The sequence below is a fragment of the Orcinus orca genome, chromosome 11 (assembly GCF_937001465.1).
Source record: "Orcinus orca chromosome 11, mOrcOrc1.1, whole genome shotgun sequence".
NCBI classification, from domain to species: Eukaryota; Metazoa; Chordata; class Mammalia; order Artiodactyla; family Delphinidae; genus Orcinus; species Orcinus orca.
In genome coordinates, this window is record NC_064569.1 from 2941529 (window position 1) to 2964975 (window position 23447).

Here is a 23447-nt window from a genome sequence, read left to right on the forward strand (position 1 = left end):
CGAGGTTTCTTTATTTCACGCTCAGAGCCCGAGCAGCAGCCAGCCCCGCCCTCTGGCTTCCCCTCCTGCGCTTCCTCTTCCGCTCCTGCTGCTCTTGGTTGAGCATCCAAATTCGAACGTTTGGCGCTGTTCCCCGACCATGCCACCACGGATGTCCCGTGGAGGTCCGCACGCTTTATCCCGCTTAACCCAAACTGCTTCCTCCAAGGACCAGACCTTCGTAGACCAGCGTCTTTAAGGACCTTTAGAACTCATCTCGGGCAGAATTTTCTAGGCTCAGACTCGAGGCTCTGGGCTGAGATGAAAACAGGGGAAGCACTCGGGAGAGTTAATCAGCCAGGCTCACGCCGGTGATCCTCACATGAAAATTATCGTTAGCTCCATTATGGAGTTCTTCTCACTCCGTGCCAGGCAGGTAGTTTGCTTTACGTCCATGATCGGATTTAGTTTCATCCTCACAATGATCTTGATAAATCAGGCACTGTGGTCCCCTTTTTTTACCAGGGGAAAGGAAGCAAAGTCACTTGCTCAACACAGCTAGTCAAAACCCATAGAACGTATGACACCAAGAGCGAACCCTAATGTACGCCTAGGACTTTGGGTGATCATGACATGTGATGTAGGTTTCCTGACTGTAACAAAGGTACACCTGTGGCGGGGATGTGACAGTGGAGGAGACTGTGCACGCGGCAGGGGGGTGTCTACAGGGACCTTCTGCACTATGTGCTCGACTGTGCCGTGAGCCTAAAGCTGCTCTACGAAATAAAGTCCACCACACACACACACACACACACACACACACACACACACACACACACACACACACACACACACACACCCTAGTAAATAGCAGGACCAGGGGTTAAAACTAGGTCTGTGTCCTTAGGTGATGGTGAGATACTGTCTTCAAAAACCCAACCTCTACTGCACAGGTAGTAATAATGATAGAGAGAGAGAGAGAGAGAGAGAGAGAGAGAGAGAGTGTGTGTGTGTGTGTGTGTGTGTGTGTGTGTGTGTGTGTGTGTGAGACATCCTACTGTAGATCACAGTGGTGTGTCTCTGCGTGTGTTAAGCAGTCACCCATGTAAACGGCCATAATTTTGACTGTGCTTTTAAAATGTTCTTCTTCCTGTTCTTTTTTTTCCCCTAATATGTCATTTCAAGACTTGAAAAACTCCACACAATTTTGTGTGACTTGTGATCACCCAGCGCCGACACACCCAAAGGCCCTTAGAGGCTTACGAGCCACGCTACCCGCTCAGAATTCGAGGGGTTCCCAGGAGGTACCTTAAGGGTAACTTGAGAAATAGAGGGTGGGACAGGTGAGACGGGAGTGATGTGACTCCAGGGTCCCAGCAGCCTCACTTTAACCTGCTTTATAGTAATATCTGTACAAGGTTTCATGTAAGAAAGGTTCCCTTGCTTTGAAAAGTTTGCAGTCTCTCTCTCCTACTACTAAGAAGACGTCAGCTATTACTCTCCCTTAAGTCCCCAAGAGAGTGCCAGGCACCTTTTAATCAGAGGTGAGAGGTGTTTCATACCAACACGAGGAGGCCCTGTTATTAATCATTCAGTGAACGGTGAGTCACAGTTAAAATCCCCCTACTCTGAATGCAAAAGAACACAGGGGAATTTTACTTACCACTACCAAGAGCATCCTGGGCCCCGTGGGGCATTCCCGTGAGAGCTGTGCGCCCTGAACTCCTATTTATGTCACATCAGCCTTGCCTACTGAACATCCATCAATGCACATCCATGGTGGGAATGGTTAATATGTGGTGGTCACTGCTCAGCAGTGCTCTGAATATACGAATTTTGGGTTAGAACTTCACTGTCCAATATGGTAGCTACTGGCTATTTAAACGTAAACATACTGAAATTAAATAAAATTTAAAATCCAGATTCTGTCACACTAGCCACATTTCACGTGCTCAGTTCCTCCATGTGACTAATGGCTGTTTTGCCAAAAGTGAAGATGGAAATGTTCTGTTGGAAAGTGCCAGAGTCACCCAACCTCATTCTTAATGATCCCTTTGGCCAACTGGGCCCCGTATCAGTCCCTGCACTGGCAGCTCTCTCCAAGGATCCCCCCCAAAAGTTTCCCTTTCCCATCCATCCTAGCTCTAGGATTCCTGGAGCAGTGACTTTGGAAGTGGCTGAATTAATGTGTAAGTGAGCATAAATGAGTTTGTAAGTATGTTCTGAAGTTTGCCTTTATTCTCACTTCTGTATCTTGTTTGTTGTATGTCTGCCCCGTCTCCACTAGCAGAGGTAACAGATGGGGGTAATTTTTCCTAAAATTTGTCTAATTACATAAAGACTCCTTGAGAAATCCTTAACTTTTACTTACTAAAATTCAGACCTGGATCTGAGATCTTATACTGTTACACAAGAAGTGTTTAATAATAAACACACATTAGAAACAGAATTTAAGAGCTGAAGGGATTTAGGAATCATCTTTTTTGACAGCATCACTTTTCACGAAGGAGAATATAAGACCCAGAGAGGTTCAGTGATGTGCCTGAGAACCTACAGTGACTCAGCACACACAGGATCCCAGGTCACCCGGTTTTCACCCCAGGGCTTCTCTCACAATTCAGCATTAAGGGGTCTTCTTACTGCTGGCTTCTGTAGGACCCGACAGCTCTTTGCTCCCCCTACATAGCAAGACAGCCCTCAGGTCTCACAGTAGGCCCCCTATTCCATGACCACTTTCTGAGTTGCTCTGAGTGTTTACTTATCTATAAGTTCAAGCATATTAAAAAAGAAAATACTTCCCAAGAGGCAGTTTCCCTAAAAATGTCCCTTGGGCTTCCCACTGCAGAAGTCACCCTAGCAGTAAAGAGAAACAGACTGAAGAGCCTCCTTGTAGGTATAGTTTCAGTATTACAGCCAAAGGTCAGAAGCACTCTCCACTAGAGCTTAACTTTCCATGCATGTGTCTCACAAGGGCATGTATTTTTTATTTTATATCATATTGGCCTTGCAGTGGGAGCTCAGCTGTCACCTCTCAAGTGGGAATAAGACTTGAAAGACGTGGTCTGGCATAGAAAACAAACTTACGATTACCAATGGGGATAGTGGGGTGGGGGGAGCAGGGGGGATAAATTAGGAGTTTGGGATTGACATATACACACTACTATATATAAAATTGATAAACAAGCACCTGCTGTATAGCACAGGGAACCATATTCAATATTTTGTAATAACCTATAATGGAAAAGAATCTGAAAAAGAACATATATATATATATATATATACACACACACACATATATGTAAATATATGCAGACACACATGCACACACATATAACTAAATCACTTTGCTGTACACCTGAAACTAACACACATTATAAATTAACTATCCTTCAATTTAAAAAAAAAAGGTTATAAAAAATAAGATAAATTTTAAAAAAAAGGACCTGGTCTGGGAGCTTGGACATGGCTGTGATAATGAAGACTCTGGATCCTCTTTCTGTTTAGAAACAGAAGTCAGAAGACTATGACCTGTAGGGCCAAACTGGGCCCACTATCTGTTTGGTTTTTTTTTTTGGGGGGGGGGGTAGGAGTTTATTAATTTATTTATTATTTATTTTTGCTGTGTTGGGTCTTCGTTTCTGTGTGAGGGCTTTCTCTAGTTGTGGCAAGCGGGGGCCACTCTTCATCGCGGTGCGCGGGCCTCCCACTATCGCGGCCTCTCTTGTTGTGGAGCACAGGCTCCACATGCGCAGGCTCAGCAGTTGTGGCTCACGGGCCCAGTTGCTCTGCGGCATGTGGGATCTTCTCAGACCAGGGCTCGAACCCGTGTCCCCTGCATTAGCAGGCAGATTCTCAACCACTGTGCCACCAGGGAAGCCCCCCCTATCTGTTTTTGTAAATAAAGTTTTATTGAAACATGGCAGTAGTCCCTTATTTACATATTGTCTATGGCTGCTTTCAGGCTGCAATAGCAGAGTTGAGTAGTTGCAACAGAAACCAGATGGCCTAAAAGGCTAAAAAATGTCTGTTCTCTGTCCCTTTACAGAAAAAGTTTGCCGAGCCCTGGTCCAGAGTCACAGAAGATAAACCACTTTCTAAATCCTGCTTGCTATTTACTTCCAAATGATGCTTATGAGGTGGGGAAAGGTCCAAATCCAGGAAAAATCTTCCAAACTAAAACCATTATTACAGCCAATTACAGCTGTTTCCTTTTAAAACCAATGTGCTTATTAATAAGGTTTTCGGGGGGGGGGGACATATTCAGGTGATTTTCTCTTTTGAATTTTCACGTTCTGGTTTCCCCTCCACTTAGCCACATGCATCCATACTGTCTACAGGATGATTGGGATTGTTACAGATAGAACTGCAAGGAGAAATTAATAGTTGACATTTTGCTTCTGACATCCCAAATACGGTTTTCCAGCAAGACGATATTTTTGATAGCCCGGTTTTGTTGAGAAGGAGGATTTTCTCAATTTCTTTATTTCCTTTTTGAATTATTATCAAAGAGTCCCACATAAGGCAAGTCCCAACCAAACAGAAAGAGAAGACAAAGCCCACCTTTTCTGATCCTAGGTTACGAGGATTGTGGGAAGAAGGAAAGCAGAGGAAGAGGAAGCAGGTGTTCCGACACGGGTGTCAATCTCCCCTCTCTGAGCCAAAATCATGGGTAAGAGCGTGACTCTGAATCCAGATTGCCTGTGTTAAAATCTTGGCTCAACCCCGGGCAATTTAACCTCTTTGTGTTTCTGTTTCCTCATCTGTAAAACAGGGGTAATGGTATTACCTTCCTTGCAGAATTGTTCTGAGAACAGAGTGAGTGAGTGTTGAAGAGCTTAGAATAGTGTTTGTTTACTTAGGGGCATTGTGGTGGAGGATGCAGGGGATGGATGTTACAGTAGATCTTGGAAGGAACGCTGAGAAGAGGGTGGGCTCTATCTCTCACTCCCATTTTGGGGTCTGGAAGGAGATCACCCTAAAGGCTGCCCCTGCACCAACCAGGAGCAGCCCCATCAAAGCAAATTCTTCACCAGAAGTGGGGCTGAGCTTGTCCTTCTCCAGCGACTCAGGACCAAGAGCTGAGTGCCTGGTAGGAAGGTTTCCAGAGGGAATCGTCTTGGGGCAGGGGTGGGGGCAAGGAGACCACTGAGCTGGGACCACTGGGAGGGCATCTGAGTCATAGCAGGTCTCAGATGGTCCAGTCACCATCAGAGCCCAGATGGGGCAGAGTCAGCAAGGGAGCCCACCATGTCCCTAAGAGCAAAGAGAGAAGGACCATGGGTTATCCTGGCCACAGCCATCAGCCACTGACGCCAGCAGGAGGCCCAGAAGCAGGCCCAGCCTCACCCCAGCAGTCACCAAGCCAGGGGGCGCCTGGCCCCTGCCAACAACTCCAGAGTAGAAACCAGCAAAGATGGACAGGCCACCACCCCTCCACCACCAAGCATTTGGAAACCACACCCCTCTCCTGTGGGGAAGAGGGGTGGAAACTGGAAAGACTGTGTATTCTATCTAAACTGTTTACTATTTAAATTAAATCCAAGTATGTTCAGACTTCCCTGCTGGCGCGGTGGTTAAGAATCCGCCTGCCAATGCAGGGGACACGGGTTCGATCCCCGGTCTGGGAAGATCCCACATGCCACAGAGCAGCTAAGCCCGTGCACCACAACTGCTGAGCCTGTGCTCTAGAGCCCACGAACCACAACTACTGAGCCCATGTGCTGCAACTACTGAAGCCCGTGCTCCGCAACAAGAGAAGCCACCGCAATGAGAAGCCCGTGCACAGCAACCAAGAGTAGCCCCCGCTCACCGCAACTAGAGAAAGCCCGCGCGCAGCTACGAAGACCCAACGCAGCCAAAAATAAATAAATATATAATTCTTTAAAAAAAAATTCCAAGTATGTTTATTACATTAGGTTGAAATATAGTCCTCATATCACAGTTCAGCCCTCCCTCTCACCACCTGTCCAGCAGGATGGGGACTTTTATAAACATATTAGATCATTCAGTAGAAGTAAAGAAATTGCCCTTTTATTGTTGCACATTTGAGGGTGGCGGGAATACATTTGTGACTCTGCCACTCTCCCCCCACCTTCAAACTGGATTACATGCTTAATGTCTCCTCTCACGCCCACACATGCACAAGCTGGTGTCTAAAACCAGCTTCAGGAACAAGCCCGAGGAGTTTTCGGCTCTAAGGTAAACAAGAGAAAGAAAACCTTTCCAAAAAAACGACTCATTCCTGGTAGCTTTATTTTAAAAGCAGGGAAAATGCAACTCCTTGCATAAACAGAATTTGAAAGCACAACTTTTTTCTGCTCTCTTTCTAGCTAATCAAGGGAGAAAATGACAACCAACCTGTCAATAAAAATGTATTGTTCACTCACTTCGTAGAATAAGGCTTATGCTTTGGGTCTATTAGGTAAACTACAATTTTTTTTTTTTTAACTTTTAGGGACAGAGGGAACAAAGGAAAGAGCAGAAATCCCTAAGCTTCAGTCTTGGGAATACGCTGGAGGCCACCCACCCTTGGTGACTGGAGACCCCACTCAGTTCCACCAGCGTGAAGTCAGACGGTGTCCTCAGGCTGTTCCTCAATTTCCAGGATAAATCCACAGGGTTTAGTAAAGCTCTAGCTCAAAGCAGACTGGGTGACCTCAGATGTCTCCTCTGGGGCAGGAGGGGCGTTGGGGCCACTGGGGTAAAAACAGTGCTGTCACCACCAACTCAAAAGGCCACCTGTCAATGTGCCACATGCCACTGCCTGGAGCGTGCACACGTGGGCACACACACACATACACACACGTGTATGCACGTGTACACTCCCCAGGGGCCGAGACCAGGACGGCATCCCACATCAGATGGGTGGATAGCAGGTCTGTCTCGCCAGCCGGGAGCTCTCTCCCACCCAGAGAAAACAGCAGAGACCAGATGGCAGAGCCTGGGCAGCCCATGCAGTCTGACCAACGCTGGCCTGTGAAGGCAGCAGGATGGAACCAGAAAGCGGAATCATCGACCTTCAAGTAAGTTCTCTGTGGGAGAAAGGGGAGTGGAGACGGGGAGCAGAGGTGAAGTTGGGGAGGAAGGATGAATGTTTTGGTCACTCGATATTCTCCCCTTGCGCCCATTCCCTTTGTCTCTGCTTCCCTGCCTGGTTCTCTGCTTGTTCTGAAATATGTGAGAAATGTACTGTTTAAATCCCTCTTGGCCTCTGCTTCCTCCTGTCAAAGAGTTAATTACGCTGGTATTACCAGAAAACCATTTCACAGTCCAAAGGGTGCTTTTCCCCAAACCCCAGGACTTATTTGAGGGCTGCCAGGCAGTTCTGCAGAGAGGGGGAAAGATAGGAGTTTGGGGTTAGGGAGGGGGCAGCTGGCCAGCTCTGCATTTCACAGGTTGGAAAAAACTGGAGCCATTCCCCAAATCTCCCCACAGGACAGAGCGTCTCATTTGAACAGGGCAAGGGAAGGACGTCAGGGTAATTGACCAGGAGGAAGCAGAGACCTGTGCTCCCCTCCCTGGGACAGGTGTGGCGGCACCCGAAGGTCCAGTCCAGCATCGCAGGAGGCAGAGGAGGGTTCTGGTGGGAGAGGGTCAAGTCGCTGGGATCAGTACTTTCTGACTCTGTCTACTGAACAGGGTCGACCCTCCTAATTTAGAGACCACAGAGGTTGATGAGAAACTTTCAGAGTCGAACAGTTGAAGGATGGAGAAGGACTCTGGAGATCAAGCATTTTTGATCACAGAATCTGTTCTTCAAGCACAATCTTAAGCAGCACCCCCATACATGCTTCAGATCGAAGGGGAGCTGCTGGGCATGTGGGGCAGGGTGGTGGGAGCCTCCGCCTCAGCCCCTCCACCCCTGGGACAAAACCAGGGAGGTTCTAGGATTGCTTGGAGACCTGTGTCCAAACCATTGATGCAGTATGACCACATCTCAGTGTGGCTTTCCTTGCCATCCAGCCTCAAACGTGGTCTCATCTCGTTTGCTGGTCCCTCCACCTGGAATGCTTTTTTGCTTGCCTGGTCTCCTCTAACACTTTCAGGTCTTGGCTGGAACGCCACTGCCTCGGGGAGACCTTCCCTCCCCGCCTCAGGGGAAACCTCCTCCCAGTTTGTCCTTATCCATCACTAGGTGCAGTTATGCTATTTGTTTATTGCTTACTTATTCAACCTAATCACTCTCATTAGGACATAAACTCCAGGAGAGCAGGGCCTCCTCTGTTTATTTACTGCTGGATCCCTAGTGTCCAGGGCTGCACTTGGTACACAGCAGTTGCTCAGAAAATATTTGTTCAATGAAGGAGTTAAGGAAACCATGAGGGGGTCAACTATAAGGTCGTCAGTCAGGACTCCAACCCAAGTTTCTGACCAGGGGTGTTTTCTCTTTTTACTTCGTCTGGTTCTTGCTTCCACTGGATCCTGAGTAGCTAAGGAAACAGCAGTGTTCATTTTCAGTCTCTGAAGAACAAGTTTCTTACGTGCGGATGGGTTAAACAATCCTAAGTTACAGGCTAAGGACTCTGCACTTGGAAGAAAGGTTCAGAAAGAAAGAGGTCGGTAGGACTGCGGAGGAAGGACCAGCCAGACCTTGAAAAACATCTCTACCTCTGGCAGGTAGCTGCCGTGAGGGTGCCCTTTTCTTCTTCACTAGAAGGAGAGTTATTCTCTCTCTCTTAATATACTTTTTTTTTTAATTTATTTATTTATTTTTGGCTGCTTTGGGTCTTCGTTACTGCACGTGGGCTTCTTCTCTAGTTGCGGCAAGCAGGGGCTACTCCTTGTTGCGGTGCGTGGGCTTCTCATTGCGGTGGCTTCTCTTGTTGTGGAGCACGGGCTCTAGGTGCATGGACTTCAGTAGTTGTGGCACGCAGGCTCAGCAGTTGTGGTTCGTGGGCTCTAGAGCACAGGCTCAGTAGTTGTGGCACGTGGGCTTGGTTGCTCCGCGGCATTTGGGATCTTCCCGGACCAGGGATCGAACCCGTGTCCCCTGCATTGGCAGGCGGATTCTTAACCACTGCACCACCAGGGAAGTCCCTAATATACTCTTTTATTCTGGAATCTTACTCACACCTCCCTTAGGTCATTTGTTTACTTGGTCAGAAGGTTATCCATTGTTTCCACAACTTCCCGACCAGCCCTCTGGATCACATTAAGTCTTGGATCCTTTTGGGGAAACTGCAGTCATCTGAGAAGGTGAGCTTCGGTTAAGGACAGGCGGAGGTGTCTGTCACCTCGTGGCACGATTTCACCCTCTCCTCACATGGCAGCTGCCACGTGAAATCCAGAGGAGAGACATGTATAAAGACCCTGGGATATTACTGACCGAATAAATAGTTCCTGCTCTGTTTGGGGGATGGTTTCCCACGGGTGGTAAAGCTCTGTTACTGTAACTCAGCATTTTATCCATTCATTCAACTCGTGTCCTCTGATCAATGAATGACAATATACTTCACTCTATGCTTGCTAGGTATGGAAAAGTTATCTTATTTCATGAGGTCAATATAGTGGGTTGAATTTCTATATGAGCTAAATAATGTTGCTCTGTTCTATAACCCCAAGACCAATTCTTAAACTTGTAAATGTGTTATTTATTCCAAGAATGACAGCTAGAATGTGAACGATTTACTGTTTTCCATCCTGATCACCCCAGTCCAAATAATGATAGCACAGTCTTTAAACCAGGCAACTTTCTTTAGCATATAAATATTGTTCTCCCCTTTATAATCCTGACCTTAGAGACTTCACTTATGTTAAGTACATAGGTTAAGTCTTATTGCTTAGTACCCCATCACCAAGACAAACCAAACCAAAGGAAGAAAAATATTCATTGAGCTTCAGCACTCCAAGCACCAAAGAAACCATGATACCTGACCTTAGAAAGCTTATAATTAAGTGAAGGAAATATACACAATTAACTATAATATAAACTGTTTAGTTAAAACAGTGTTTCCCAAAGATGTACTATAATTACCACCGATGGGTAGAAAAGGTACTACCAATGGCTGACAACTTCTTTGGAAAGATTTTTTTTTTTTAAGATTTTAATTTTTTAATTTATTTTTGGCTGCATTGGATCTTCGTTGCTGCAGGTGGGCCTTCTCTAGTTGCGGCGAGCGGGGGCTACTCTTTGTTATGGTGCGCGGGCTTCTCCTTGTAGTGGCTTCTCTTGTTGCGGAGCACGGGCTTTAGGCGTGTGGGCTTCAGTAGGTGTGGCACGCAGGGTCAGTAGTTGTAGCACGCTGGCTTAGTTGTTCCGCGGCATGTGGGATCTTCCCGGACGAGGGATCGAACCCATGTCCCCTGCATTGGCAGGCGGATTCTTATCCACTGTGCCACCAGGGAAGTCCCTGACAATCTTTTATTGTCATGATTACCGTTATAGTTTTAGTGTATATTACAAAAAGTGTAACTAATCCATTAAACCTGTGATTTCAAAATTTTTACTGCTTAGGATGACACTAAAGTAAGTGGCACGATACACTTTAACACCTTAGGCAGCCCTTGCGACTCACGTGGTCACACCCTGAATGTTTGGACAATTTTATGTCCTATCTGTTCAGAAGTGTGATGGTTCAGATGATATGAATCACGGGTGTGTGTGTGTCTGTGCGTACTGCTGGTTTCTTTTCAATGAAACACTGAAATCTCGAACAAGGTACAGCTGAAGTTTGGGAAACTCCAATCTAAAAAGCATTAATTTAAGTTTCTGCAATCAACACTGCAGGTGCTTTCCCAGGTCAGGACCTGTGAGCCTGGTATGGCTGTAGTGGGACAGTTCCGAGTGAGAAAGAGTGACACAGTCCTCAAAGCAGGTTGCCTCTACCCGGGGAACGACGGGACCCGCCCCTCTCCCAGGCTCTGGACTTGACTCGTTTTCCATCCTTCCCCAGCTCCCAGAGTCTGGATGTATGAAGGGGTGAGGACAATCCCTTTCTTCCCCTTCAGCCAGAGTTGCACCCCGACCCAGAGCATGGAGTCCAAGCTGCCCTCCCTGCGCCTTCCCAAACTGAGCTCGTCTCCTGTTTGCAGACTCCCCTAAATAGATTCAGTCCTCCGCCCCCTTTTTCCCACCTGTGCTGGATGTGGAAGCAGACAGGAAGATGGTCGGAGATGGTCTCCTACTAGAATAACTAAGACTCGTACATACCAAATGCAAATGCAGTGTGGAAGGGGTGAAGTACAGCACGAGAGAGAGACGGATAGAATGCAATGGGAGTGGAGAAAAAACTACTCATGAATAGGAGGCTGTAGACAAAGTGCTCGGGAAATATTTTCAGATGGAAGTCCAGAAAACAACTTGTTAGTACGTACCAAGAGACTTAAAAATGACCCAGTAACCCCACTTCTAGAATCAGCCTAATAATCAGACACACGTTCAGAGGTGTGAGGATGTTCACTGAAATATTATTCATAACAAAAATGGAGTGTCCAACATTGAAGGAATGGTTAAGTAAATTTTGGTACATCTGTGAATGATATCGTGGAATATTTTTTTTCAATGTTTGGGAAGACTATTTAAAGTAATACCAAAATTCTAATTATATCTTAATTCAAAAAAGTAATAATATATACAGAATGTTTATACAGAAGTATATAAACATTTAGCCCAATTTCCTTTAAAAATCATATAGAGTAAATACGTGCAGGAAAACTATTCACAAGAAACATGCCAAAATGTTAATACTGGTTATTTCTGGATTATAAATACTTATTTTCTTCTCTTACTTTTATTATATTTTTACTTTTTATTTCCTCTACATGTTTTCTACCAACCCGTATATTATATTTAGAAGAGAAAAAAACCTGCAGTTTAAAAAAGAAAATCAAAGAAGCAGATGTGCCTATACGCAAATGAGAAGATTTGTGACCATGCGCCATAGCGGATATATATACACATATGTATTAATTCCCCATCTCTGATTACCACAGAAATAAACAGCTGACTAATCTTTTATGTAAGTAGGCTTCTCCTTTTAAGCGGTTGTCCCACTTTTTAAAAGTTTTACGTAGTATCGCAACTCCTGTTTTTCACATCTGAGAGTGCTCCAAAAATAGACTTCAGAAATGTGAAATCCAGGGACAGCCTGCAGACCACTGAGCCCCTTCAGAGGGACACTATCAGACACGAGTTGGAGAGTGGCGGGCTGCATCCCTGAGTTACATTCTGTACCTGACGATTCTAATAACATGTCCAGCTACCACCCACAGAAAAATGTAAAAATCACTTGTATTAAATAGAGAGATACAGAGGTGATAGCTAGACAGAGAGACTGATGACAGAAAGATCTGGGGTGCCTCCTTGGAGGAGGTGGTCACTGGGTGACCTCGGAAGCACGAACAGGACCCTGAGCAGCAGAGGACATTCTAGTCGTGAGGGCAGTGTGAACAAAGGCAGAAAATCATGGGGCGTATTTGGGGAAGGATGAGTAACCCAGTTCGTCTAGACTACATGGTAAATGGAGGAGAGACAGCGAGAAATGTGATTATAAAGGCAGGTTGGAACCAGATCATGATGGACCCTGAAGGCCGTGTCACTCTCCTCTGGGATGAAGTGACCAATGACTCTGGTGATGGATGTTCTGTGCTTTGCAGAATCACCTGGGCTCTCAGATGGAGGTCCTGGAAAGAGGTGGGAAAGGAATGAAAACAGTGGCTGTGTCTCCTAACACCTAACCCCCTCCCAGAGCTGGGCTTAGAAATGGGACCTGGAGGGGCAGACCTAGCAGACCTAAGGCCTTCAGAAGAAAACTGAGGTCCAGAGATGTGTGATGTTTAATTGGGCCTTCAGAATCCTCACAAGTGACCTGTCCAAATCAGCCACCACACTGGGCCGCGTATCTAGACAGCAAACTCCTCAGTAAATACTGTATCTGTTGACTCACCCACATGTGTGGGTATTTACTGAGGAGTTTGCCAGGCAATTTGCCAGGCACAGTGAAAGGGTCTTTCGAATACTAGAAGCAAATAATCCTCCCACCCACCCCGTGGCCACGACTCTGCCTTTAATGGAGGAGAAACTGAAACTCAGGGAAGCCACGCGCCGCATCAGGGCAGTGAGTGACAGGGCAGGACTCAAATCTAGGTTTTCTTTTTGCTCTGCTCTGGCTCAGTGGTTTTCAGATGTGGTCCTGGTGCAGCTGCTTCCCGTCCCTTGGGAGCTTGTTAGAAATGCAAATTCTCACTCCCCACTCCAGATCTGCAGGATCAGAAACCCTGGGCACCGGGCCCAGCAGTCTGTATCTTAACATGTCCCTTGGTGATTCTGATGCACATGAAGTTTCAGAACCACTGCTGAGACTCGGCTGATTGAGGCTGGGACAGTGGGCAGTATGGAGGCTCCAAGACTGGCCCCGTCTCTCCCAGGTAATGCTAGATCGATAAGCCAAGGCATAGCACTGGCACCAGACCTAGAGGAAGGCAGCCCACCCAGGGTCAGGCAGAGAGGCTGGCAAAGCAAGGGCCCAGGCTGGAGCAGATGCCAGGGAGGCGGGGCTGCCAGTCACTTTCTGAGAGCACAAAGGCTCTGAGCCTCCTAAGTCCAAACTTCTCGTTTTCGTGCAGGCACCCCACACTGTCACTGCTGCTACCTGCCTGCCGCATACCTGTGGGGATTTACACCCACTCTGATGAGAGATGGTTTGGGGTTACTGCAGCCTGGGAAACAGGTGTTTTAGACAGGCCCACCCCACTAGGGAGATTAAGCATGATGAAGGGCACCGGTGAAGATGGATGTCTCTCTGCCGTCACCCAGCCCTGCATCTACGCGAGGAGGGCAACTCCGGGCAAGAGTGGGACTTTCCCACAGGGCACCCCGCACGGCCGCCCGGGTCGGGGGTGCTCACTTTCTCTTGGGGTGGAGAAAAAAAGGCACAGGGCCTTGGGGACAGGAGGAGGGAGGGCGGGGGCAGTTCTCAAACACCAGCCAGGTGGGGTCATCAATCCGGCGCCTCACTACAAAAGGGCTGCCGTGTCCTGGACGGCCAGCCTTGGAGCTGGGAGCTCGCCAGGCCCCAGCCAGGAAAATGGGAAACCCCTGGGCCTCTCCGAGGTGACCTCCCTGCTTCCACCGCCCCCGTCCAGGAACCGGGGCAGTTCACCCCCGGGTGCGAGGCTCAGGCTTCGCTCTTTGTTTTGTGTGCTTGCCTCGTGCCAAGGGAACACGTTTTCAGTCCTAATCTGTACGCAGCCAGGCTGCTCTCCTTCACGCAGCCGGGACCTTTCCCCTTCAGCTGCAGTTTCCTAGAAATGTGGCCGCCCAGTGTTATGATTCAAACAGCGCTCAGTCCCTGTGGATAGCAGGGCAGGGCGGGGCTGGCAGTGCTGGACCTTTAGTGCCACGCCCTGTCTCTGCCTCTGCCTTCCTGGTTTTCCCAGCAACCTACGTGATTTAATGCTCATCCACACCCCCTGCTGTGAGCAGCCTTCGGGAGGGGGAGGGGTGGGGTGGGGAAACAGGAGATCTTGCCAAACCCGTCATTGCTCTGGTTGCCATAGCAGCCTCTGTGAGCCGGACAGACAGCCAGGGCCTTCCCGGCCCCAGGCGGCTTCCAGGCTGCCGCGCTCAAGGAGCAGAAGCTGCAGGCTCTGGGTGAAAGCTGAGATCTCTTGTCTTCAGCAGCCTATTGGGTGTGCGGGGAGGTGGAAGAGGAGGCGGGGGGAAGGAGGAGAGCAAGGGGTAGACAAGCTTCTGTTCAGTGCAGCGTCCACTGGTGTCCCCAGACCCCAAGAGTTCAGGATCGCCTGTACTGTCCCAACATGCATTTCCCAGTAACAGCAGCCCGCAGGGGACTGTCACTGTGCAAGACGGGGGTGGGTGGGGGTGGGGTGGGGTGTAAAGACACAGACCTACTAGAGAATGATCTTGAGGATATGGGGAGGGCGAAGGGTAAGCTGTAACAAAGTGAGAGAGTGGCGTGGACATATATACACTACCAAACGTAAGGTAGACAGCTAGTGGGAAGCAGCCGCGTAGCACAGGGAGATCAGCTGGGTGCTTTGTGACCACCTAGAGGGGTGGGATAGGGAGGGTGGGAAGGAGGGAGACGCAAGAGGGAAGAGATATGGGAACATATGTATATGTATAACTGATTCACTTTGTTATACAGCAGAAACTAACACACCATTGTAAAGCAATTATACTCCAATAAAGATGTTAAAAAAAGACGGGGCGGGGGGCGCAGAGAGGCTGAGGGACAGAGAGACAGGGACAGAGGGGAGCGCTGTTATTTTGTTTTCCATTCTCCATGGGACCTGCAGTATTTTTTCCTCCTCCCATAAGAAGTCAGCGTCCTCCCCCACCACCCTGATGTGACCTACTTATCTACACCCTTTAGAGGGAGGGACCCTGGAAGGCATCCCGGGCCAGGGCAGTTCTGAGTTTCAGAGACGAGCTCTTTAATAAGGGAAATCCAGAAGCTGTAAAATCGGGGGGCAAGGTGGTAGGGAGGTCAGGCAAGGCTGGGAAGAAGGGGGATAGAGGTGGGTGCCACTGGAGGAGAGTGCTCAGCGGCGGCCGCTGGCCGTCAGGCCCGAGTCATGCCATGACTAAGGGGAAGAGGTATGGGGCGCAGGAGTGGCGGAGCAGCAGATACCAACTGCTGGAGAGAGCGCACAAACACAGGGAAAACCAAACAAGTTGCCAGCTTCCCCACTGTCTGCCCCTAGTCCACTGAGCTGAGGTATCTCATCTCTGAGCCCCAGTTTCCTCATCTGCAAAACGGGGATAAGAATTTCTACCTCAGGAGACTGATGAAAAGATTATTTACCACACCCTCTGTTCCCTCCTAAAGAAAACTCGACTAGGTCTCAGAACAATGGCACCCGTAGGATAAAAGCCACTACTTCTAAGCACTACCTACTCTGCAGAGACGCTGTAAACGTAGTTTATCTCACTTAATTCTGCGAGGAATGTAATATGCCCGAAAAGGAATCCGAGGCTCAGAGGAGTTAAATCATTTATGCAAAGTCACGCAGCTAGGAGCAGAACTGAGCTTCACATTCATGGATGTCCACTCAAGGCCTGTGCTCTTAAACACCTCCCCTGGACTGTAGCATCACTGGCCTTAATGAGAAAGGATTTGGCAAAACCTGTGTCCCCAAATCTTAAGTAAATTTAGAATGCTGAGTCAGATTAGGGCTGGAGGAATCAAAAAATAACTGGGCTGTATAATGCTATCGTTTTGTCCTCTTGGCACTCAGCAGAAGCTGTCCTGCAGTCTGGAGGCTGTAAACGGCTATCTGGTCTTGAGCTGCTGGGCCTCCAGCCTGGCCCCCCTCCAAGCCATTCTCCTCACTGTAGCCACAGAGAACATTTTCCTGCTCCCAGTTGCCCTCAGGATTACATCCAGACCCAATGTGGCCAGGGCCTCTCCTATCCTTAGTAGACCTTAGGCCTAGTAGGCAGGCCCTACCCCATTTTTTATAAAATATACTAAAATACACCCATATCATTCACTAAACGTGAATTTTTTCATATATAAAAATTTGAAAGGACTTTTAATAATTTGAACGTTGAAATGATTAATTTAAATATTCAGTTTTCATATGTAGGTGCCAGTGCATTTTTTTTCAGGCCTCAAATATTTGGGGCCTTTGGAAAGCTTATAAGCACTATGCACATGGTGCCCTAATGGGTGAAATAGCCCTCTGGGTAGCCCGGGGCCACCTCCCCTGCATCCCTTCTGTAAATAGAGTTTACTCTGCCTAGAATTTTGTTTCTCCTTCTACAGCTGTAAGTACTCACACCATTCTCCCCTCCCTCATTGCCCTGCAGTTTACTTATTTTGACCTAAGGTCATAGATACTTAACCTCTCAGTTTCCTTGTGTGTAAAATACATTTTAATAAAACAGGAATAATAGCGAAACCTACGTCATAGGATACGTTTTCAGAGGATAAGTTAATACATGAAGTATGATTCATGAACCATCACCTGTAAGCTTGTTAGAAATGCAGAATCTCAGCCCCGCCCCCCAGATGGACGGAGTCGGAACAAGATCCCCCTGTGATTCAAAGGCACGTTTAAGTGTGAGAAGCACTGCCCTAAAGCACTTATGAAAATGCCTGTTACTTAATAAACACTCAATAAATGACAGCCACATTGATTACTATTGTCATGACTATTAAAGGTCAAGCTTTCATAGCTGTCTCCAGTTTCCCCTCTTGACTTACTTTTAACTTCCAAACTCTAGTTCAGTGGTTTTCACACGGAGTTCCTGGGGAACACTGGCATCCTGGGCGCATCCCAGCTAAATGCTGAGGTTAGTCAAGACGTGTTCGTTTCCTGCACTCAGGTAGCCTCCCTCCATCTGCAGGAGACAGAAGGAAAGAGGTAATTGCAGTAGGTGGTGTGACACCGGCTACCAAGAAAAGGATGCAGAGGTGCTTCAGAGGCAGCTGACCCCGGCTTGCTGGGTCAAGGAAAGTGCTATTTAAATCTAAGAGCCGATAACTCAGGATTCACCCCCAAAGTGTGGTTCCTATTTAAACGGTGGACTGACTGCTCCCACAGTGTGAGAGGGGCTGGAAAGGGCTTAAACCTTGCTCTAGGGAGCAAAGATCTACTAAGTAGGTCTAGATCGATTGGCCTTGCTGTTTGCTCCCCCAGGCAGACAAGAGAGCCATGGGGATTTGAGTCTGGACTCTACGTGGTGTCCTGGTACGAAGCCCAGTCACTTAAAAGAAATTTTGGCTACGTTGCCAACTGACCCTCAGTAGTTGTAGAACTGTTACGCTGGGCACCTTGGTTTCCTCATTTGCAGGACGAAAATGATATGCCCATACAGGGTTCCTGTAAGAATTAAGTGAAAGGCAGGAGGTCCAGTCCCAGGAACACAGCAGGGCAGAGGCAAGGGTTCACGGGTTCTAGGCTGTGCAGCAGCATCTGGGCCCGCGTAGGCTGGACCTCTGACGCTGCAAGCATTTCTTCCTAAATGTACTTGCAAAGACCACCCCCCAGCCCGGGCTGCGGGGCTGAGCGGCCGAAACAGCCAGTCAACGAGCAAGATACGGGGCGGTCAGCTAGGGTCAGCCGGGGTCGCGAGTGGCTGCTTCTGAAGCGAAGAGAAGGCGCTGTTTCCCGGGCCGGGGCAGCCCCTAACGGATGCTCTGAGGGCCCCAGAACAGACTCGGCCCAGTGCAGCCGCTGGCAAGGGCCCCGTGGAAACGAGAACACTCTTTACAAACAAGAAGACTCCTTACACGGAGGTTACCACGTAATCTACAGGACGTCCACTGCATCCGACCTTTCCCGCCCCACGCGCCACGAGAGACCGGCCGGCGCAGGGCCAGGAGGTCGCGCGTCGGCCGCCGCCGATTGGCTGCGAGGAGCCGGGCCACCTTTGATTGGCCGCAAGGAGGCCGGGCAGCCGCCAATTGGCTGCGAGGAGCCCTGGCCGTCGCCGATTGGCTGAGAGGAAGCCCGGCCACCGCCAATTGGCTGCGAGGAGACTCGTTGGACCACTCCGCGGGCCCGGCCCAGCGAAAGCGAGGTCAGCTGACTGGGTTGAGCCCGCGGAGAGGAAGCGGAGTTCTGGCGCTGGGCGGGTGGTGGGTTTGGCCTTGAGCTTTTGTTACGTGGCTGTTATTGCTTCCTTCCCCAGCAGAAGGCCGAGGCCAGCCCTCGCCCTTTTCTGAAGCAAAACACCCCCTCCCCACCCCGTGGCTCCGGCCCGAGGGCAGAGGGGCCTCTTCCCGCAGCGCCTCGCGGAGCGGACGCGCTGACCGTGGGCGGGGCCTACGGGGCTATTTCGGTTCCTTCTCTGCCCCGAGTCTTTGGCTTCCTGCTGGGTTTCCCTGCGGTTCCCTTAGGCCGTTAGTGACCCCAGACACCACTTTCCGACCGCTTACTTTACGTCAAGCAGGCCCTCTGCGTATTTCTTTGCCTGATTTTTCAGGGCAACAGTGCGGCAATCACTAACCCCCATTTACAAAAGAGAAAACATGCAGTTCAGAGAACTTAATTTGCTGAATGTCACAGTTAAGGAGTGGTTCCGCTGGGATTCACCTCCTCGCTGTCTGTGCACGTTGCCCCTGCCTGCCCTCCCTCCGGGTGAGGCCATGCCAGGACCATGCTGAAGAATGGCTGTGGTCAGCCCCATTCTGCCCCGGAGTCACATTTGGGGGGCCAGGCTAGGAAATAACCCAGCTCTAGGGAATTGTTAGAAAAGATTTCCCCTAGAGCCTGTTTTTTTAGCACAGGGATCTAATCAAAGCTTGTGATCTGGAATTCTTTCCTGGCTTCCTGTGAGAAGCACCCAGGCTCGGGGCACATTCCGCCTCCCATCCTCATGCCCCTTCCCGCCTCTTGACCCTGCAGAGAACGAACAAGGCACCGCATTTGTCCAAAGCCTCTCCAATGGGCACTCATCTGCAGATCAAGCATAAACATCATGAACCCAGAGAAGGGGAAAGTAAGGCACGGGGCGCTTCTGGGCAGTCCCCCTCCAGTGGGCAGAGTGCTTGAGAAGGACAAGTCTCCCAGGTCTTCTCCCGCTTGTCCCCACGGAGTAGACACATCTCACACCCCCAGGAAAACCTCTTCTCAGTGAGAGGGGAGGACTGTGTGAGAAAGTGTAAGTGACAGCTTTGAAAATCAGACACATTGTACACGTGGGAGACAGGGTTTTTGTTTTGATGAGACATCAGTAAGGCCATGGCTGGCTTTTATTATTTATTATAAAAATAGTACAGGCCAATCGCCAAGTAATTCCACCTTGTAAACATAACTACATAAGAGAAAAGCCTGAAACCCACCTGGAGGACCCATGCCTTAAGATCCCTCGACAAAGGGGATGCACACAATTTATGAAGGTCACTTCTTACCCCATCTCCAACCTCCAGCCCTCCATTCACCTGGTACTGAAGGTGGGAGATGTCTGCGGTAATAGAGCCACAGAGGGGTGGGGTGGGAATGATTCTCCTTCTACATGTGAGTGAACACAACATGAACAGAACAATGAAAAATTTTAAATACGGTTAAAAGGGGAGGAGGAACAAGTTACCAGGCACCTGAGATGAACTGATGACTGTAGTTGAAGGCCCTGGAGCCAGGGAGGGGAAGGTCTGAGCAGCCCACAGTGCCATGGCTCCAGGTATACTGTATTTTAAAAAACTACACGTTATCAGGTGGAAAGCCCTTATAGTTAACCTTTTTTAAAGCTTCAGTTTCCACATTTGTAAAATACGGACTTCGGATAAGATGGTTCCTAAGCTGCCCCCAATGTGGAAACTCCTGATTCTGCAGCGTCCAGATATTTTCATTAAATGACGCTCACCTCCTCCATCTCAACAACGTGTTAATCATCTGACTAACTGTTCAGCTTCCCTGCTTTATGAGATCATCCGTGCCGGTTCCAAGTGCACCTGGCTGCCACACAGCAAACATTCCATGTGTGAGCTGGGGGTACATGTTGTTGGGGTGCTAGGTCTGGCAAACTTGAGGCGTGCTGGTTTAACCTGAAACAGCACGAAACACAATGCAGTCCCCAACAGGCTACTGGGGGCCTGGGCCTGGGGCAGAGCCTCCCGATTCACTTTGAGGTAGCATTGGTTGTCATGCCTCGGGGCTTGGAGGTGCCAAGAGCCTTCGCCTACCAACGATCCTCAAACAGTTGTCAGGCTGACCCTTCCTTCCGTCAGGTGGGGCCCATTACACCCCTAACCATCAGCCTTGTCTGCTGAGTCAAGGTTCTACTTAATAGGATCCACAGTTGGGACTAAAATCGTCCTCAGGAGGCGCTTGCCGGAGAATCTATGTATATCCCGTGACTACACACAATCATGGCAAATGGTCATGATCTCTCAGTAGCAACCCACACATAGTTTCCAGAAGGCATCAGTAGCTCCTTATAGGTATACCTCAAACCTTCAAATCCACAGATAAAGCCATAGGTTAGGGTGGGACCCAGGATTCTCTTTTCTTTTCAGTTAATTGTCACACCACGTTCTGAGTGCCATCACTGAGGGAAGGAAGAGAAGGGGTGGGAAAGGGCACAGTTTTCAACACCTTCAGCACAGTGGTTAAGAAAACAGGCTCTGGAGCTAGACTGCTTGGGCTTGAATCCTGGGTCTCCAATTTTCTTGCTGGGCTGTCTAACCAAAGGCAAATTACTTAACCTCTCTGTGCCTCAGTTGCTTACAGGACTATTATGAGGGTGAAATGAATTAATTGATGTAAAGCACCAAGAGCAATGCCTGCCCCATATAAGTGCTCTATGAGTGTGACTATTATCATGGCAAGTCTGTGCTAACCGCCTTCCACGTATTATTTAGTTAACATTATCAACAATTCCTTCTGAAAAGGAAAATACAGGAAGTTACTGAGTTCTACACTAGTTATAACAATGTCTGTGACTGGGGGGATACATAAGAAAGGAAATAAACGTATCTGGACCAAGGCCTTGTTTCTTCTATTAGTCCTTTCTATGTAAAGGGTTTCATACTATGCCTGATGATGCTTTTCGGACACAGTAATATGAATTGGAAATCTTTCCATGTCAGAACATGTGGATCCACCTCGTTCTTTTTAACTGCTGTGCAGTATTACATAATATGGATATAAATAGACGCTTTACCCACTCCCATATATTTCTTGTGTACCTAATGTTTTCTGTGTCCATACAGGATGTGGAAGGGAGCATAGGTGGCAAAGCAGCATACAGCATGTTCCCCAAGAGGCTTGTCATTTTGTGGGGGGATTCAGGACTTAGATTAAATAATCAGAGACAAGTACAAGAGAGTATGTAATAAAGTATCAAATTGAATTTGTGTCCATGCTAGTGATTTAATAGGACTAACAACAGACTGCAACAGTGGAGCTGAGGGCCTGCCTCCTGGAAGCCCTGGCTGGGATAGAGAGGAAATTTACCCATGAATTCTTCCAGCCTCATTGAAAAATTACTCAAGACAGGAAGCACCAGCCTGCACTCACTTAACAACAGTGCGACACAGCAGCACTGGTGTCCCAGCTGGAGGTGAAATGCTGCAGGCCTGGTGTCTCCTGCAGCTGGCTGCGGGTGGGCAGCCCCTTCCTGCTAACGCGCTGCAGGGGCTCGTCCTCCCCTCCACCTTCTGACGAGGGCTCGTGCTGCTCTCCCTGAATCCCAGGTGGTGCAGACCCCTCCAGGCACAGCAGCTCTGTTCCAGGAGCCAGAATGAGAGCTCCCTTCTTTGAGGTCCTCAGTCCTCCGCCTGGCTCTGCTTCCTTGGGAAGAATTCACTGGGTCGTGAGAGCAGTTGCCACATAGGCCCGGCTGGGGACATTCTGTGCGTAGGTACTCAGAAGCATTTGCTGAGGCTGTCTTTCTTTTACCCCAGCCCTGAGCACGAGTCACTACCTAAATCAGTAACACTTGGCTGCCTCAGAGAATTAGGTGGTGTCAAAGCCCACACTTGACATTCCTTCCGCGAGGCCCTACCCAGCAACATTTTCATACCTTAGTGGGGGTAAACCTTTCGGCCTCATCCTTGACCATTTAAGCTTCCACACATGCCTCTGTATGGACAAAGTCAACAGTCAATGAACAGAAAAATATTTACTAGGTACTTCCTATGGATTTAGCTTCATACAAAGCATGGGGTTAGGGATTTGGGGGGAGGGAGGGTTATAGGAAAAGAGAGACAGGGTCCTGCCTTAGGGGCTTAATACCTTGTTACACAGAGGAACGCAACACAGTAGGTCCCCAAGTGGTCACGGCTGGTGGCGTGGGAGAGCAGAGAAGCAACCTGGAAGGGAGTGGAGGGCCCCTACCAAGATGCTCTTGACAGAAGCATCTATTCTCACCTCCCAAAGCATCCACGTCAGCATCTCTGGGGAGTGAGTTCAGTAGGACAGGATGACCCAGTATAGCAAACAGATCCAAGTCTGGTCACAGGGTCACAGAAAGTCAGTGTTTCCCCAGTCATATGAATGACTACCCCACCTTTTCCTCTAATTTTGAAAAAGTGGAAAGGCTTGTGCAATGAATATTCTTAAACCCTTCACCTACATTCATCAATGCTCTCATATTTACTTTATCTCTTTCTATAGTTACACATTTCCCCCTCATTTGGAAGTAAGTTGCAGATACCATCCCTAAATACTTCAGCACAGATCTTCTAAAAAAAAAGTATTCTCCTGCATAGCCCCAATATCACGTTACTCTGAAGAAACTGAACACTGATACACAGTTCACAGTCACTTTTCCCAATTGTCCGTACAATGCCCTCTATAGCTTTTCGCCTTTTTAAAAAAAAACTGAAATAGAATCAAGGATTAGTCATTGCATTTGGGCGCCTTGTTTCTCAAGTCTCTTTTAATCTGTAACCGGACCCGACTCCCGTTTTTTTCCCTTGCATCATCTTGACATTTTTGAGGAGTGCAGGTCAGTCATTTTGGAGAATGACCCACAATTTGGATTTGTCTGTTTTCTCATGACTGAAAGTAGGTTCTATTTCTTTTTCTTAAAATTATGGTGGTGAAACATCTGT

General features: G+C 48.4%; 1 long non-coding RNA gene across 3 annotated transcripts in view; it reads right to left on the minus strand.

Moving 5' to 3' along the window:
- LOC117196316 (uncharacterized) overlaps window positions 1–21451 on the minus strand; it is a 58954-nt gene extending 37503 nt beyond the window's left edge. Inside the window, exons 1-2 of one of the 3 annotated variants that reach the window (XR_007470290.1) lie at window positions 20128–21451; window positions 17151–17287 (exon numbers count right to left, since the gene is read on the minus strand). This is a non-coding gene — a long non-coding RNA (uncharacterized LOC117196316). The other 2 variants (XR_007470288.1, XR_007470289.1) reach the window with 2 other exon arrangements.
- Between the last annotated feature and the right edge of the window lie 1996 nt (window positions 21452–23447).